General features: G+C 32.9%; 1 long non-coding RNA gene across 1 annotated transcript; it reads right to left on the reverse strand.

The window, feature by feature from the left end:
• Nucleotides 1-1,987: 1,987 nt before the first annotated feature.
• LOC136275397 (uncharacterized) lies at nt 1,988-6,553 on the reverse strand. Its single transcript, XR_010713934.1, has 2 exons — nt 6,447-6,553; nt 1,988-2,336 (listed from the first exon to the last, which is right to left on the reverse strand). It is a non-coding gene; the product is annotated as an uncharacterized lncRNA (long non-coding RNA).
• Between the last annotated feature and the right edge of the window lie 11,479 nt (nt 6,554-18,032).

Consider the following 18,032-nt stretch of genomic DNA (forward strand, 5'->3'; position numbering starts at 1 on the left):
GTTTATTCATTTTAAAGTATCATGAGTATGAGTAAAAAGTCTTCTAAAGTACCTCAAGATGTGCAGATTTTTGTGATTTTTAGTTGTTGTTATAATAGCAACGAATTTCAATTTTATATATTATATTATATCTGTTGCCAAACTAAAACAACTGTTTAATTTTTCCATTTAAAACTATCTATGTTCGAATAAAATGAAAAAATATTATCTTTTAAGTGATTTTAGTTACCATGGTAACTCTATTGAACTATTCATTTGCCCATGGAAAATTTTCAATAATTTAAAAACTCACTATTTTGCATGCTATTATTTTATTCGATATAGCTGAAAATAATGCTGCAATCTCTTACAATTTGTGTTCAAAAAGCTTAAAATGGCCATTTTTCAATCGTTTGTTTCTATTACCATGGCAACCGGTCCCCATAGCAACCCTTTAAGGTTGTGTGCATCTCTCTTCACCAAAGGGTATCATAATACGAAATATGAAGAAAATCGATGATTTTGCGTGGCCACTGAATTTTGATATTTACAGAGAATTGATCTTAAGATTTAATATATATTTACTATATGACCATATTGGTCCCACCCTAGGTCCTGAACCCCTGACCCAGGGGTCATGAATTTCACAATTTAGGAAGAGGGCTTCATAAAAATCATAAGATTTGATACACTTTTATAATATAGCCATATTAGCCACATCCTTGGCCCTGAACCACTGCCCAGGGGCCATGTATTTTACAATTTTTAGTAGAGGGCTTCTGGACATTATTACAATGCATTTAGTTTTTCCCCGCATGTGTGGAATTAGAAAAAAAAGATCGGTTTTTTTTTAAATTTGGATTTTTTGTATATTAGGCCCCACTTGTAGCGCCCCGGGGGGTCCATGAATACTGTGGTTTCATTAATTTTCGTGGGGATCAATTTTCGTGGATTTTCTGAAAACCACAGTTTCAAGGATTCGTAATTTTGTGGCCAATGATCCTATCAATACAAAATGTTAGTTGAAATTGAACTTCAATGATTATTTAATTTCGTGGATCAACTTAACAACGAAATCCACGAAAATTGGTATTCAACGAATATTGATGAAACCACAGTATAACAATACAATAGAGATGCTTCACACCAAAAATGGTAGCAATTGGCCTTGTTGTTTTAACGAAGAAGGTAAAAATGTAAAATTGTTAATGTACGAGGGACGACGCACACCGCACGACGCACAACGACGGAGGAATGCCAAATGCAATAGGTCACCTGGGTGACTCGTGTGACTTCAACATTGGGAATATTTACAATACTTTTTTAGATTACAATGTTTTGAAAAATTATGTTTAGATTGTCCAGATAATTCTGTTGTTCTTTGTTTTAATACTCAATTTTTTTTGTATAAATTTCATAATGCCTTTTCACATTAGTGGTCTCAGGACCAGAACTAATAGGGTTCTGGTCATGCATTTAGTTTTATAGTATAAGTAGCCAAGACTATTCTTCTGCTAAGTACATTGGAGTAGAGAAGAAAAAAATAAAAGAATCATCAATATGCACAGTTGTTGATATATTACTTATGTTTGTGGGTTTATCTTTCAATCATTTTCCTCTCTTTACACCAAAATTTAGATAAGATATATCAAAGAATATAACTTTATTTTTTAAATTAAGTACACGGCTATATATAGTAGTAAACTCAATTTAATTTGATAAAATAAATTTTAAGTAAATGACAGTATTCATTTAACACGGACTATCCAGTGATCCCATATCCATGACTAAGATGACCTATAAAAATATGTTTCTGATGAACATCAGTTAGAAGTCCGGTATACATATACGGTAGTTTGGCATACAATTGGTAATATTAAGATCTTTGGAAGAACAAAGAAAGTATTGCTTTTGTCAAACCTAACCAATCAACCACTTTTTATTTTTTAAGCTAAATTCAACATTGTATTCTTCATTCAGTTCACAAATTTGTAGCAAACGGAGAGAATATAAAAATCGAAATTGTTTTAATCCCAAACAAGAATAAAATGAAAGAAAATTTTCTGCAAACTACGCATGACCTTTCGTTATCCAATGCAAAAAGTTTTTTTTAATATTAAACATCACATTATGATTTAAATAGCACTAATTTTAGTCAAATGTATATTTTTGATCACATGTACGGGATTCAAACAGGCACTTCTTTTTAAAATTGTCCCAATACACGGGTCTGTCAGGATAGCTCTCCGAACAATTTTTTTTCACCATGCCATTATTACTGCATGAGACAAATCCTTCACAAGTGTAGCAGGATTGGTAGTCTCCATCACTTTTATCCGTGCAATCACGTCCACAAACTGTAGCAATAATAAAAGAATTTATATATTATTTTTTTACATGTCAAAAGGATCTTAAAGTACGGAATAAACAATACCACCGAAAGAAAAAGAAAGGCAGACTTGTTTTTACATCTTTAAGACACACTAGGTGTTCGGGGAAAAAATCAAAATAATTAAACACTACTGAAATCTATTTGTTTAATCCCTGAGAAATATTAAATTGTTACAAAGCTTGCGTTACAAGTTAATCTTGCTCTATTATATCAACATAGAATTTTAATGCAGGAGAAGTCACAGAAGATAAACAATATTCGTCTAACGAAAAAAAACCACCTACAAAAGTTTCAATTACTTCGTCTTGGATTACTTTAAGGAAGATGTGCGGCCACAATCACTACATTTGAGGATAAGAATGTAAACATTTTTTGAACTGGTTTGTTTCTGCCCGAAACTGGCCAAAATTGTTGCCAAAAGATATAAAAGCAATAAATACGAAGTCTTACATATGTCATTCCTTTTGTGTGTTATTAAGCAGAATTGTGATGGTACTGTGAAGTAAGTTTGTGCTTGTAGTGCAAGTCATTGGTAGATTTGCATGAAGGAGATAATAGGTAGATATAATGCGTTTGAATAAAGGAGTACCGGTACATGACTAGTACAATGCACTCTCTGGAGGTAAACATTTGGGAAAAAAAAATTGGCCACAACTATCCAGCTTCATTTAATGTTATATTGTATGTGTTAGCAGTGCATCCCCTTTGCAGAATAATAGGTTCTTTTTAATGCTAGCTTTTCATTTGCACTCTCTGATGGTAACACAATGGCATGGTATCCTATGCAGTTCTTACACAGCTTGAACAAAGCCTTCCTACAAATTATCTTTATTAGTAATGGAGAATACCGGTATCTTAAAAATACTGTTCGAGTGATTTTACAATTAAAATCATTTTGTTTTGTTTATGCCATATTTTGAAATGAAGGCAAAGTTCAATCAAACAATGGAGGTAAGAATTCATTTGTACCTTTGACTGAAAAATCTTAATTATTTCTTATTCACAAATTAAATTTAGTTGATAAATGTATAGAATTACAGATCTGTAATTCTTCTTGAAGTTCTGTTTGCAAGATTAATTACCATCCTCCACCCCTTCAATGTTTTTAGATGAAATTTATAACTTGTATTTCAAATCTGAAGCTTTACGGAATCTGGAGACAATCAGTGATGAAATCCACCAACAGAGAATGGAGAAGAGGAGAAATGATGAACTTGGGGAGAGGGGGAAGGGATAGGGTCAGAGACCCCCTCCCTTCCCCCCTTCAGAGACTCTGGTCACATTAATGGTGAGGGACAGAATGCTGTAGTAGAGACTGATGAATATGTTTCCTCCTCGGTTATTCATTCATCTGTTGAAAAGGCTCGAAGCCCTAGTTATTTGAAAGCGGTGGGTGATTATGGGGAAAAGGACGACGAATTTCCTGTGCCAAGTTTTAGAGTGAATACAAATCTCTTCCAGATCCCCACAAACCAGCTTTTAGAACTCGTAGTGCTCCGATAGTTGAAGATGATGTGTTCTCCAAATCCAGCTCATCTGGATCAGGGTCAGTCCAACTCTGACCCTTCCAGACTAAACAAGGCTGAATCCAGAAAGAAACTCCAGGCAGGGGGGGTTGATTCTGAAAATAGACTCCAACATGGACCCTTTAGCTGGAATGTGAAGTGCTCCATTAAAACCGACTCATTCAACCAGATCTCAGGGCAAGAATCGTAACAGTAGGAAGTCCAAGAGTACCACCGGGTGGTCTCCTAAGTCGAGTGTAGTAAGTGTTCCGAGCGGGGAGGATGGGGAGAGCCCAGACTAGGAGAGCGTGATCAGCACAGGACCAATGTTGGATGACGAACAAGTCCTGGCTCTCACTCTGGACTTTGAAAGGTTTCAACAGACGATGCCTCTCCACCAGCTAACCTTAACTGGCGTCGGAAAAGTCTACCCCCTACTCTCAGTCACTTGGAACAATTTTTACATAAGTCTGTAGATGATGAAAATGTGTAAGCAATTAGTCTGTAGACCATGAAAACATTTGTTGATTTTTATTATTTTTATTTGTAATCAAACTGGTGCATTTTCTTGGTTGATCTTTGTTGTAAACTCAGTTTTCATTCATAGTAATTTTTGTAGCATGTAAAGCAAATTCTGAACCTGTTGAAAATGTAAAAAAATAAAAAAGTCGTACTGTAAAATCATGATAGAAAATGCTTGAAATTTGAGGTTTGAATACTAGTATGTGGGAAAATATTTACATTTTTTTTCATTGTGGTCTGGGTATTTCTGCAGAATCTTTGTTAAATATTTGTCTTTGCAAGATTAAGTTCTTGAATGAAAACTGCCAAAAAGAAAATCCTCCATAAATGTTAAAAAAGAGTTAATGATCTGTGTTCCTCTGAGAACAGGGTATTTCTGTCGATGCTTGTGATTTTCTGCTGTTATATTTAGTATATACCTTGGTAGTGTGTAATATGTGGTGATGTGAAACATTTCTCCCTCAAGGACCTGTATATTTTTTTTTTACCAGGCTTACATTAGTTAGCCTTTAGTTTTTGTACTGTGCTTATACATGGTTTTACATAGTACCCTCTTCAAATCAAGCCATCTTTGGACATTTGTTCTACATTTTGTGTATTTGAATTTTGAAACTTGAATGGAAAAAAAAAGGCTTAAGACTAGTCAACCTTAACACTACCTATACAGTATTTTATGCATTTTATATTAAAATGTATTTTACACTTAGCCTAATCAGTTCAAGTAATTCAAAAGTCTGATATTTTGTTTAAAAATGGCAATTAAACCAGCCGATTTTGTTTAATGAAGTAATAAGTCCTTGTTTGGATTTAGGGCTTATTTCACCCCCTCTCCCCATGATTGATTTATGAATGCAGACATTTTATACTGGTATATATTTATTTTAGCCATTAGAATTACATGACCATTTATACAATCAGATCTCCATTTTGTTTTGGGATTCGTAATCAGTGCCTCATAATGGAAGCATAATCAAAATAATACTCCTATCCTCTGTTGTGCTTTCTCACACAGTCACACATTAGCCCGTGTTGTTAATTATACATCAGTGCTCTTAAAAATTCACCAAATTTTCTTTAAGGTTTAGTTATATGACGGCAGTTATGTTAACTTAAAAGTTATACCAGCACTGTAGTCCATTTTTTAAAAATCAAATTCAATACAAGCGAGTGTTTTAGTAAATGAATGTGACCAAGATTCGTCTTGTTTCAATTACTTTAGTTAAAAAAATTTAACTTGTAAATATATGAATCTGGTATCTGTATCTTTTTAAAAGTGTTTATAAGGTTGACTGACAATATAAGGTATGTGTCAGGTTTTACTGTGCATAATGTGTTTTGATGTTTAGAATGAAAAGAATAAAAATGACGAATCTCTAGTGCTATATTTTTATTGTAATTTTAAATTAAATTAAACTTTACCAACATGTTCATGCATCATAGAACCTAGATCTCGTTATGAGTAACAAGTAGGTCTACCGTCCGATTTTGTTTTATATGATACGATGAAATATCGATGCTCTCTGTCAAATCTGAGGTACTGGTGAAAATAGGTTTATTGTCTCCGGACCGGAAACGGAAGAACGAAAGTGATTAATAAAAAAACCGGTTTTTTTTAAATATATATTTGGCTTGTGTACATCACTGTTGATCATGCTTGATGAAACACCAAAAACAATCTGTTAAAAACATGAATTGTTTGAACTCTTCTGGTGAGTACCTGAAATGACTGTTAACAAAATAAAACCCGTTAAACACATCTTCAATCAATTGTCTATCATTCATAAAAATGTGTGTCTCAATCACTTACAGTGACTAAAATCTCGCGGAGATCACATTTGTAAAAAGGATAGGTACCTAAGATATTTGACATAACTCACCGGAAGAAGCTAGAATATGTTTGCTTATTTAACATATACAAGATCGTGTAATGATATACGGGTATTCATTCTATGTAAAATAAATAAGAAAAAACGTATTTTTAAAGTTTTTCCGGTGACGACCGGAAGTGACGAAGATTCAAACAAAATAATGTAAATACGGATACATACTTTGGCTATCATCCCACAAAGTTGGTTGTTCAAGTCATCACCGTTTTTGAGATCTCGTGGAGTCATTGTTTTTGTCTCTTGACAGGAAACAGAAAAACGGAAATTCATTGTTTTTGTCTCTTGACAGGAAACAGAAAAACGGAAATGCTCAGTGAAAATAAAACTTAGTTTTTCTTGAACATTAGACACTTGTACTTTATTGTTTATTAATTTTACTAAAATATTCAAAGAAAAACAGTTAAACTTTCAAACAGCTTGATTTGTCACTTACAGTGACTAAAATCTCGCGGGTATCAAGTTTGTAAAAAGAATATGTACCTAAGATATTTGATATATCTCACCGAAAGTAGAATATGTTTGCTTATTCAACATTGTTTAGTTAACATATATATAAGAATGTGTACTGATATATTATTTCCATGTAAAATAAGTAAAAAAATTAATATTTTAAGTGCTTTCGGTGACGACTGAAAGTGACGACGAATCAAACGAAATAATGTAAACATGGATACACACGTAGGGCTATTATCCAACAAAGTTTGGTTTTTCAGTCGTCAACCTTTTTTTTTAGATCTCGTGAAGTCATTGTTTTTTGTCTCTTGACAGGAAATGGACATACGTAAATGGTCAGTGAAAATTAAAGTTACTATTTCTTGAACATTAGACAACTGTATTATATTGTTTATCAATTTTACTAAAATTGTCAAAGAAAAATAGTTAAACTTTCAAACAGCTTTGATTTGTTTGAATCCTTCCGGTGAGGATCGGAAGTGACGGTTGACAAAATGAAAACGGTTAAACGCATTTTCTATCAAATGTCTAACATCCGTATAAATTTCGTGAATTGATCACTTGGCTTTCTAAGATATCATGGGAACGTTTACAAAAAAGGCTTTCTGAGATATTTCACCGGATTTTTTTGTTTATCTAACATCGGATAGATGACATATGTAAGGATTAATACTTATATTTCAATTCCATATGGAAAAAAATTAAATGCAAAAAAAAAAAAATTGAAGTGTATCCGGTGACGGAAATTTACTAGTATAGGTCTATAATCCTACAAAGTCTGAATGCTCAAGTCCTTATCATTTTTGAGATCTCAATGTCACAAGCTTTTTGTCGCGGGACAGGAAACGTACGACAGGAAATGAACTTTGGAAGAAAGAAATCCTCGAGATATATATTTTTTCTATCACTCCAGAAATTTTCAAAAAATCTATCAAGCCATCTCTAAGAAATCTTGTGGACAAAAATGGGGAACAAATTCGTACCTGTATCAGGTAACTGTTTCTTGATCAATTAGAGAAACATACAGTCGACATAATACAAAGCTTGTGTACCTGTTTTGATGAATATCAGTGACAAGTCTTAACATTACATTTCAATTTTATTACAGACAACATATAATAAAGCAAAAAATTAATAGCATTAAATAACTAGGTAAATTGAGTATTGCTTAACAAAGCAATCAAATAATCAATTTATTCTGATGTTAAAAAGCTGGAAAACCAGCACTGTGTTATATGGTGGCATATCTCTGCCCTTAAGTTATTTTTCTATCAAATATGTTGACATGCAAGATAATTATGTCGACATGCAACAAAACTATGTTGACAAATAAGAAAATTGCAATCAAAAAAGAAATATAAACAAGAGGCCTATGGGGCCACATCAATCACCAGAGCAACTGTTACAAAGGCTTTATATTGGCGTTCAAAGGATATTGTGCCATATGGCCCCTCGTAGAATAAAAGAAATAAATACCATAAAGTATCCTAATTGTACACTCATTTTGCATACACTAACTCTTTGACATTGTGCCTATATGAAATACCAATTTTACCGAAAATAAAAAGACTATGCAAGATATAAAACTAAATTTTTGGTATGGGTACACTGTTTACTTACAATTCCCTTTAATTTAGTTCTGCCCCCCCCCCCCCATACTTTATAAAATGATTAAAATATATGAGCAATTAGGTATATTTTCTTCTTCAACTACTTCTAGTTATTGTACTTATTTTAAAACATTCCTATATATGAGCGAAGAAAATTTTATCTCAATGCGCTCAAATTAAAAGCATCCAAAATATTTTTTGTCTTCCCAATTACAAACGATTGTTGTTTACCTGGCGTGAGCTCGTGTAACGTTTTACAACCTTACTCACTTGATCTATGAATACACTCGAATGAAAAATATTGTCATGTGATATATGCAAACAAAAGCTACTATAATCAATGTATTGACAGGCATATTACTCTATTTACCTATGGCCCAACCATTATTTTCATCTTTATTAAAAAACAAATGGCTACAAACCAAGATGATTTTCCGCTGTAGAATTTTCTTAAGAATAGCGATAATGCATTTAATCCCATGACAGTAATGTGTCGAAACCATGGAAATCGTTTTAAAGACTTCGATTTCATTTACTTTTGTCTGAAAAACTATCAAAATTGGTGTAGACTTCATATCATAAATCATTTAAGAAGGGGACCCCAGAAAGAAGATACAGCATATCCATCGTCATTGTGGAAATAGAATGGACAAAAAATTGTGGCTAGCGGCGATGCAGGATATCATCATCCTTTTAATTTTCCTTTACAAGTATTTCACGTTTAGCGAGACATTTCTAATGATCAACCAAAATTGCATGTGCAGCGTCAATCGTACAATTATAAGCAAGGTACAGAGCTCATAATTCTTCTAGATTTGAGTCATTTTTTGTTCACAAGAGTTTATTACATTCAACTAAGATTTTTTAGGTTGGTATTTCCTATTCAGCATTTAAAATGTAAATGAACAAAACGTGACCTAAGCTCTGTGTGCATACAGAATTGTAAGCAAAGCTCTGTATCTTGCTTATGATTCGAATCTTGACACTTAAATATGGTTAGTAAATAGAAAATTAAAACAGAAGAAACATGCATTAAAACAAAGAAGGAGCACAATTTATTTTTCAATATGAATCATATATATACCTACATATTTCCATCAGCGATATTAAACTCCTGTCATGTTGTAAATTTTGAATTTACCGGGTAGCAGTAACTACAAAATTTTCAACAAGACAAAATTATTTATGTACGTTTTTAATGCATCAGATTTTGCTTATTTTGCACATTTAAACAGTCAATTGTCTGACTTACTGAAGTCTATGTTTGATTTGATACGTAAAAATTACAAAATACAGGTGATAATTCTCCAGGTTACAAAGCACATTTATTGAAAATGAAACGAAAATCAAAACAAGCTAACATTACCGTCAAAGGTGAAACTGTCAACGCAATGAAATATTCAACCTCAAATTATTTAACAAAATCGGCACCAATGTATCTGGCATGTTTCAAAGATTCCCTTCGCACGCAAACTGCTGCAAAACAAACAAATTCATCTTTGTCAGATCGTCCCCTTTTCATATGGCCGCTTCAAAGAGGTTTTCGAGATATGGAGTTATAAACTGTTAGAAGCTCACCCACTTCCCATTATTATTAATTTCATAATAACTCAAATTTGGAACAAAATTAGCCAATAATTTCTGCAATTTATATTTTTCTTTTCATAAAGATTATTTATGCTAAATTACGTTGAATTGGATTCAGTGGTTCTTGAGAAGAAGATTTTTTAAAATGCACCCCCCCCTTTTTTTTTTTTTTTTTTTTTTTTACATTTTCGAGGTTTTCTCCGCTTTGAATTAAGATCGGTCTTTCATTTCTGCAATTTATATTCACCATACCATAAGGTTGCTTTGTGCCAAATTTGGTTGAAATTGGCAAAGTGGTTTCAAAAAAGAAGTTCAAAATATGAAAATTTTACAGACAGACGGACAGACGGAAGACGGACAAAAAGTGATTAGAAAAGCTCACTTGAGCTTTCAGCTCAGGTAAGTTAAAAATTAAAAAAAAAAATCTCAAATATCGCTTACATGTGACAAGGAGCTAGATGATATTTATATATGGCGACATGCAACGTATTTATGTTAACATGAAGATAAATATGCTGACAAGCAACTAATTTATGTAAACATGCAACTTAGTTATGTTCATGTGTTACTTATTTGTGTCGACATGCTACTTATTTATGTCTACATGCAATTTAGTTACGTTTACATGCGAGATAAACATGTTGACATGCAACTTAGTTATGTTCACATGCGAGATAAACATGTTGACATGCAACTTGAAAGTTTCATGTTAACATAACTAAGTTGCATGTTGACATTTATATGTTGCATGTCAAAATATTATTTATCTTGCATGTTAACATAAATTAGTTGAATATCCACATAAACAAGTTGGATGTCAACATATTTATCTCGCATGTTAGCATAATAAAGGGCATGTCGACATTAATAAGTAGAATTAAGAATCCTGGATGTCACATGTAAGCGAATTTGAGTTTTTTTTAAAATAATTTTTATTTGATTGCAATTTTCTTGCATATCAATATACATGTAGTTTTGTTGCATGTTGACATAACTATCTTGCATGTTAACATATTTATCTTGCCTATTTGATAGAAAATAACTTGCACAGAAGAGTCATAGATATGCCACCATAGTGTTCTTCATTCAATTTATAAATTCAGTAGCAAATGGAAAATATATTAAAAACGAAAGTAAAGAAGGAAAATCTTCTGCAAATAACGCATGACCTTTCGTTAAATTTAAAGTGGGAAAGTTTCTATTCAATGTACATGTATTTGTATTTTAATCTATATCACATTCTAGTAGCACATATTTTAGTTAAATATATATGTTTGATCACATGTACGGGATTCATATAGGCACCTCTTTTTAAAATTGTCCCAATATACTGGTTTGGTAGGAAAGCTATTCTGGCATGTTTTGTTTTTTAAAACGTGAGCTGTGCATGCGACGAATCCTTCACAAGTGTAGCAGGATTGGTAGTCTCCATCAGCATGACCATTGCAATCATTAACACAGACTGAAGCAAAAATGAAAAGGAATAAGTAACTCATATTACTTCTCAAATGATATAAAAGTACGAGGAAAAAAGTTTGTATTCATCAGGCATCCCCCCAATTACCAAAAGTACGTATGTATTGAGAGTCAAAAACGATAAAGTTTGTCTTACGTTTATAGTGTAATGATAGCCCTACAGGTCTAAATACTCACTATATAGAATATGAATTTCCTTTTCTATCGCCTTGTTTTAGCTTTGAAAGCTGCACGAAAAATAAACAACATTGTCCCCTCTTTATCAAAACACCATCGAATCCACGAATAATTGATAGAGCGGAGTTATCATTTCAATGGGCATTCTATTCTCGAGCGGTTTTTATGGAAGAAATAAAATAGGTTTTGCTTACAATTCTTCGTAAAGGGAAATACATGTACTATATCAGCTTATGTTTTCTACGAAAAAAAAAACAATGTAAGGGCAACGTTTTTGTTTCAACACCGGCTCTGTAGCGCTTGAAAATGAGACCCGAAAGCCTGTATTTTGCAAATATTTTCAATGCCATCACGTCTTTGTTCAATGTTTCATAAGCCATATAACTAGCTGGAGATCTGCAGTTTTATGGGAAAGTTCGAATTGATATACAGAAAAGCTGCATTGTTTGATTGCATAAAAAGTTGATTGACATCTGAATAATACAGATATTAGAGAGGATGAGATTTAGAACGTATATCGGCACGCGTACGTGTGTTAAAACTAAACGAACACATACACGATTTTGTAATTTATAAGTTGAGATTTCATTACTTGCAGGATATAAACGTGTACATAAATCGACGCGGTTTTGTACGAAAGACGAAAAGGGCCACATAAAATTTGTTTTATCTTGTAATAATGAGAAAAGATCTCGTTATTACGAGTTAATTTTTATTGCGTTATTACGAGAATAGATCTCGTAATAACGAGAAAAGATCTCGTTATTACGAGATAATTTTCTTGTTATTACGAGAAAAGATCTTGTTATTACGAGTTAATCATCTCGTTATTACGAGAAAAGATCTCGTAATTACGAGAAAATATCTTGTTATTACAAGAAAAAATCTCGTTATTACGAGATAATTTTTTCGTTTTTACGAGAAACGATCTCGTTTTTACGAGTTAATTTTCTCGTTATTATGAGAAAGGATCTCGTTATTACGAGAAAAGATCTATATAAAATGGTGCGTTTCTGAAAAGAATTGGACTGCATCACCCTTTCAGTTCATCTTTTTCATTCCTGAAACATTGATTCAATTTTGATAAATATCTAAAAATAACAACGATCATTATTCATTAATTTTTACATATCAAAATGATTGGATTTTACATTTATCTTATATGAATAAAAGGAAAGAACTTCTTGTAATTTTACCATTCAACTTATATATATTATAATCCCACTACGAAGTGAATACCAGGTAGTCTTATTCTATTACAAACTGTAGTTACAGATAACATTAAAGATTTAAGATTTTAGTCCCCTAAAATCCCTAATTAACGTCATCAATGGGTGTGGAAAACAGTTTTACAAACTGATATTGTGACGATCAACAACTGTGCTTTTATAATGCATTACAGAATATTTATCGTTTTTAAAGTATGTGTAAGAGACTTTACGAGTATCTTGGCCCCTAATTTAAGGGACCAGCCCCTTTTTCTTGAGTTTATTCAAAAGGTCTCACGAATACTAACATTTTTTTGTTCTTACACCCATCTAAAATTGTTGTTAAGTTTTTTAGATATAAATGATTGAAAATTTTAGGGGCAAGCCCTCTAGATCCTTAATTGGGACAGACATTGGTATTTTGATTAATGGAATCGATTAGAATCATCAATGCAAACATTTTATCTTCTACAATGCTTAACAAAATATTTCTCCTTTTCTAGATATATTGCGTCAAAGTTTAATTACTTTAAGCCCGTAAAAATCCCTAATTACATAATAAATGGGCAGGGCAATGATTTTTTCTGATAGATATTGTTACGACCAACAACTTTGCTTCTATAATGCATTACAAAATCTTTATCATTTTTAGTTATTCGTAATAGAGTTTACGAGTGGCTTGGTCCCTAAATAAAGGGGCCAGTCCCCTTTTCTTGATTTCGTTGGAAAGAACTTTTGATTATCTACCACTTATGTTATATATGTCTTAACAAAATATCAACTAATAAAAAGATACAGATCAAAACGCATGAAAATTTTGAATGAAAATTCGTACCCAATTTTCGTGCCTAGGCGAGCTCCAAGAAATGGCGCCACTGGCGTAAAACAACATAATAGTGCACAACTTCAAACTATAGACTACCTATCCCGAAAATTTTATAATCATATCTTTAATAGTTTCTGGGATCAGCTCTGCACAAAACAGGTTGTCAAAATGTACAAAATGATAGATAAATCTCAAAAATGTATAAAGTTTACATCAAGTCCCATCTTCTGTAAAAAAAAAATGGCTGAAATCGGTCCAATAGTTCTTGAGAAATCGCGTGCACAAAATTTGTGGGAAAAAAAATAATAAGATGAAGAAGAAGAAATCGTACGAAAACTATAAGGTCTATAAAACCTTGACAATAAGGTCTTCCGTTGGAAATGGAAGACTTTAATAAACAATACGAAAACAATAAGATCTTCCGAAGAAATCGTACGAAAACTGTAAGGTCTTCCGTTGGAAACGGAAGACTTTAATAAACAATACGAAAACAATAAGGTCTTCCGTTGGAAACGGACGACCTTAACTAATATGCATGAGAGGTGGAGCTGACATTATCAGAATTGTACTAAAATTAGACTAGCATGAATTTACAATGCCATGCATAAAATATTATATGATCACTCTTACACCATAACCCTATCTATTCTATATGGTACAAGTATACTATTCACTATGGTTTCAACAATAGACCACGCCCATGTTAGTACAGAAGACTATAAATCAATGCTTGAAGCTTAACGTGTTTGAATACATTGTCCTAGTTAGCACATAACATGCCACTTTACACGTCACGTGATCGAATTTTGTGTTCGAAAGAAAAGTTACCTTAGGTGAGAACTCACGTGGTGAAATATAATATTCAACATGCATCAATCATTGGTTTCAACTGGGAAAGCGAAAGTAAAAAGAAGCAATTTTTTCTTATTTAAACCATGAGCGCATATTTGTCTATTAATCTCCCGTTGACATAACTTTGATAATGCTGATATACAACTTCTGTAATACTGAGAGAACAATAGACAAACATGCGCTATGAAGGAAATTAGTATAAGAGCGGGCGTCCTTATTATCGTATCGTAACGCAATTACGTATTTGTTGATCATTTCTGCAATTGAAAGAAAAATTCTTCTTTTAAAAGTTTATTTTTTCGCAAATATCGCATGTCCTTAAGTGCAGTCATCCTTTCGAGTATTTAACTATTAGATACTTTTAAGATCTAAAAATATGTTCATACTGCATCTATTCATAATTATAAGTACTTACTTGACACATGGAGTATAGTAAACAACGTCTTTTTTATGTCCTCTTTCGATGCTACAAAATATTCAAATATCCATAAATTGTCATAACAATCACTTTTCAATTAGTTATTTCCTTTTAGCTATTCTGATCACAGTTTGTCTGACGTCCTTAAAATTAAGGATCACACCCTTTTTCAAGGGGAGATAATGAGAAATTATTTGAAATTTTTGATAAATTTTCAAAAATCTTCTCAAGATCCATATGAAAGCTGAAACTTATGTGGAAGTATCCTCGGATAGTGTAGAACTAAATTTGTGAAAATCATGACCCCGGGGGTAGGGTGGGGCCACAATGGGGATGTATTTTTATATATATTGAAATACACATGTATAGAGTAAATCTTTTAAAACGTCTTCTCAGAAACTAATCAGCCAGGAATTCTGAAACTTATGTGAAAGCATCCTAAGCTAGTGTAAATTCAAAGTTGTGAAAATCAAGAACCCCAGGGGTGGGTTTGGGCAAAATGGGGGGGGGGGGGGGTTCGAATTATTTACAAACGAATATATATAAAGAGAAAACTCTTTAAAAACCTTCTTCTCAGAAACTAATCAGCCAGGAAAGCTGAAACTTAGGTGATGCATCATTACCTAGTGTAAAATTCAAAGTTGTGAAAATCATGACCCCAGGGTAGGGTTGGGCCATTGGGGGGGGGGGGGGGCGAATTTTAACAAAGTAATATATCGAGAAAGTTTTTAACGAATAAGTTTTGTGGTCCAATCCTAGAAAATTGATTTTTAAGTTCTATAAGCAACAATACACACCTGTCTCGTTCATAACGCGTTGCGTGATCAGTTCATGGAGCGTCTTTGTTTCATTTTTTAAATCGTCTGTGTTTGATTCTGAAGATAAATGTAGAGATAGATTTATAAGCATGAATGCGGGATATAAACATCTAAAGAATATCACTAGTAAAATATGTTGTTCGGCTTTCTAGTTTGACCTGATCATATTTGGGTGGTCAGAACACTTAAGGGCACTAGATTTGAGAGTATATAAGTGTTAAATGTCACCAAACCTTCAGAGCTGGTTGGCCACGAGTGATTTCATTTTGTTTTCATGGATATTAAAAGTATTTTGGGGGTTTAGTGACTTGTTAAATCTTCAATCGCACGTATGTAATGTTTTTTCGACATGGCTTTTAAAACATGATGAATCAATTAATAAACATAAAATGCGATTTTCTATTGTATTGGGGGGATGCATCATGTTTTGGAGGTGTATCCGCTCTTCGACAAGCACATAAAAAGAGAGGGGGGGGGGGGGAGGAACTATAAATTCTAAATGAAGGTGCGGGTATTTAAACTAGTTTTTTAATAGAACTGCTACTTTGAATAATAATTTTTAATCAATGATCCAAAGAACTAAATATTACTACTTATTGATGAAGATTATGACTACTTTACTAATTCTATAAACTGCGGAGGCCTCAGTTATTCTGACACTTTTGTTCAAAATTCCAATCGTCCGGAAAAGTGAAGCGTCCGGATAATCTGAAATTTGTCTATTGTTGTCATTTATCATAATGTATTTCATTAAATGATCCCGGTGTAATTTTTACCTTTCATACTAAAAAACAACACATTAGAGTTGTCCGTTGACATTTATAATTACGAAGAACCCCGTTTTATATTCTTAGTTTGACAGAAAGTATTAATCGGACTATAAATATAACCGAATCTAAATTCATTGTGTCCAAGATTTTCCTGTTGAAACGCCCCTCTAGCTTGTCAGGTTTCAAGACACGGCTGAAAATAGAAAGTCTAAGGGGATTTTGCATTGCATCAGCCATAATTAAGCCCGAAAAATTGTGCGAGGTATTCCGAGTTACTTCCGAATGGAGAAAAGATGTCAACATTCCCCATTATGAATCTCCTTAGAAAATCTGTTTTAATTCCTGTGAATTTTTACGATGAAAAAATGATAATGTGTGAAGTTATCTTGGAAATTTTCCCTTTCATCGATTTCAATGATTTATATAATAGATGGCCAAGTGGTTAGCGCGGTGGTCGCTCACTGCTAAGAGAACGAGTTCCTGAGGTCGTGAGTTCAAGCCTCGGTCGGGGCGAAGGTGGAGCTCCAAAAAAGTGAATTTCCCTGTGCTCTATATATATATATCTATATCATTCATTATGGGCAGGTATATGTCAATTTGAGAGTTATTGCAATCTTTGTGTTTATTATATATGTATATATATGTGCAATGTGTATCGATCCGATCCTCTTAAATTGCGTTTAACTGTATTCCACCGGTATCTCAAACGACTGTGTAGTGCGCGGTCAGCGCGCTAGGTTCCGTTCGACATCGAAAGCAAGATTTTTTTTCTAGTCTAGATAGCCGACTGGTTAGCGCGGTAGCCGCTCACTGCCAGGTGAATGGGTTCCAGAGGTCATGAGGTAAGCCTCGGTCGGGGCGGAGGTGGAGCTCCAAAAAAGTGAATTTCCCTGTGCTTTATATATATATTTATATATTACATTTTAATTCAATTTTTGTAATATTTTTAAAAATCACTTTAAAACAGGGCAAACTAGAACTGAAACTGTACTTAGTTTCTTTTTTACTTTAAATGTGTGTTGCTTTCGTTGATGTTTTCTTGACCCGTACATTTGTAAATGTCTTAAAAGTGTAACATTTTGCCAATTAAGAAGTATACGCCGTCCTGGTATTTTAGCATCCATCTAAGGTGTTGCACATATGTGTGACCTATTTATATGATATACAATTGTCTAGAGTGTACATATAAGTATATATCACTTGACATGCGAGATAACTTTCTTGTGAAAATTACAATAATGTATGAATAAAATAATTGCTATTGGAGAAATGATTTCAAATGGAATATATAGAATACCAAGTAGGACTTTTATTTTCAATGGAATTGTAAAATATCGAAAAAGAAGTCCTCTAAGATTAAATTGAAACTGTTTTCTTCAAACGGTATTATACTATTTCCGAAAGAAAACTCTACATATCCCATGAAGTTGTTTCTCATTAGGCAGATATTCTAACATTAAAGATGAGATGTCATTTAAAAATCTATCACCGTGCAAAATTCACCTTTCAATTATATCTTTATTTTGGACTTTACTTTTAAAATTCAACATCTG

This window comes from Magallana gigas, chromosome 5 (genome assembly GCF_963853765.1).
Source record: "Magallana gigas chromosome 5, xbMagGiga1.1, whole genome shotgun sequence".
NCBI classification, from domain to species: Eukaryota; Metazoa; Mollusca; class Bivalvia; order Ostreida; family Ostreidae; genus Magallana; species Magallana gigas.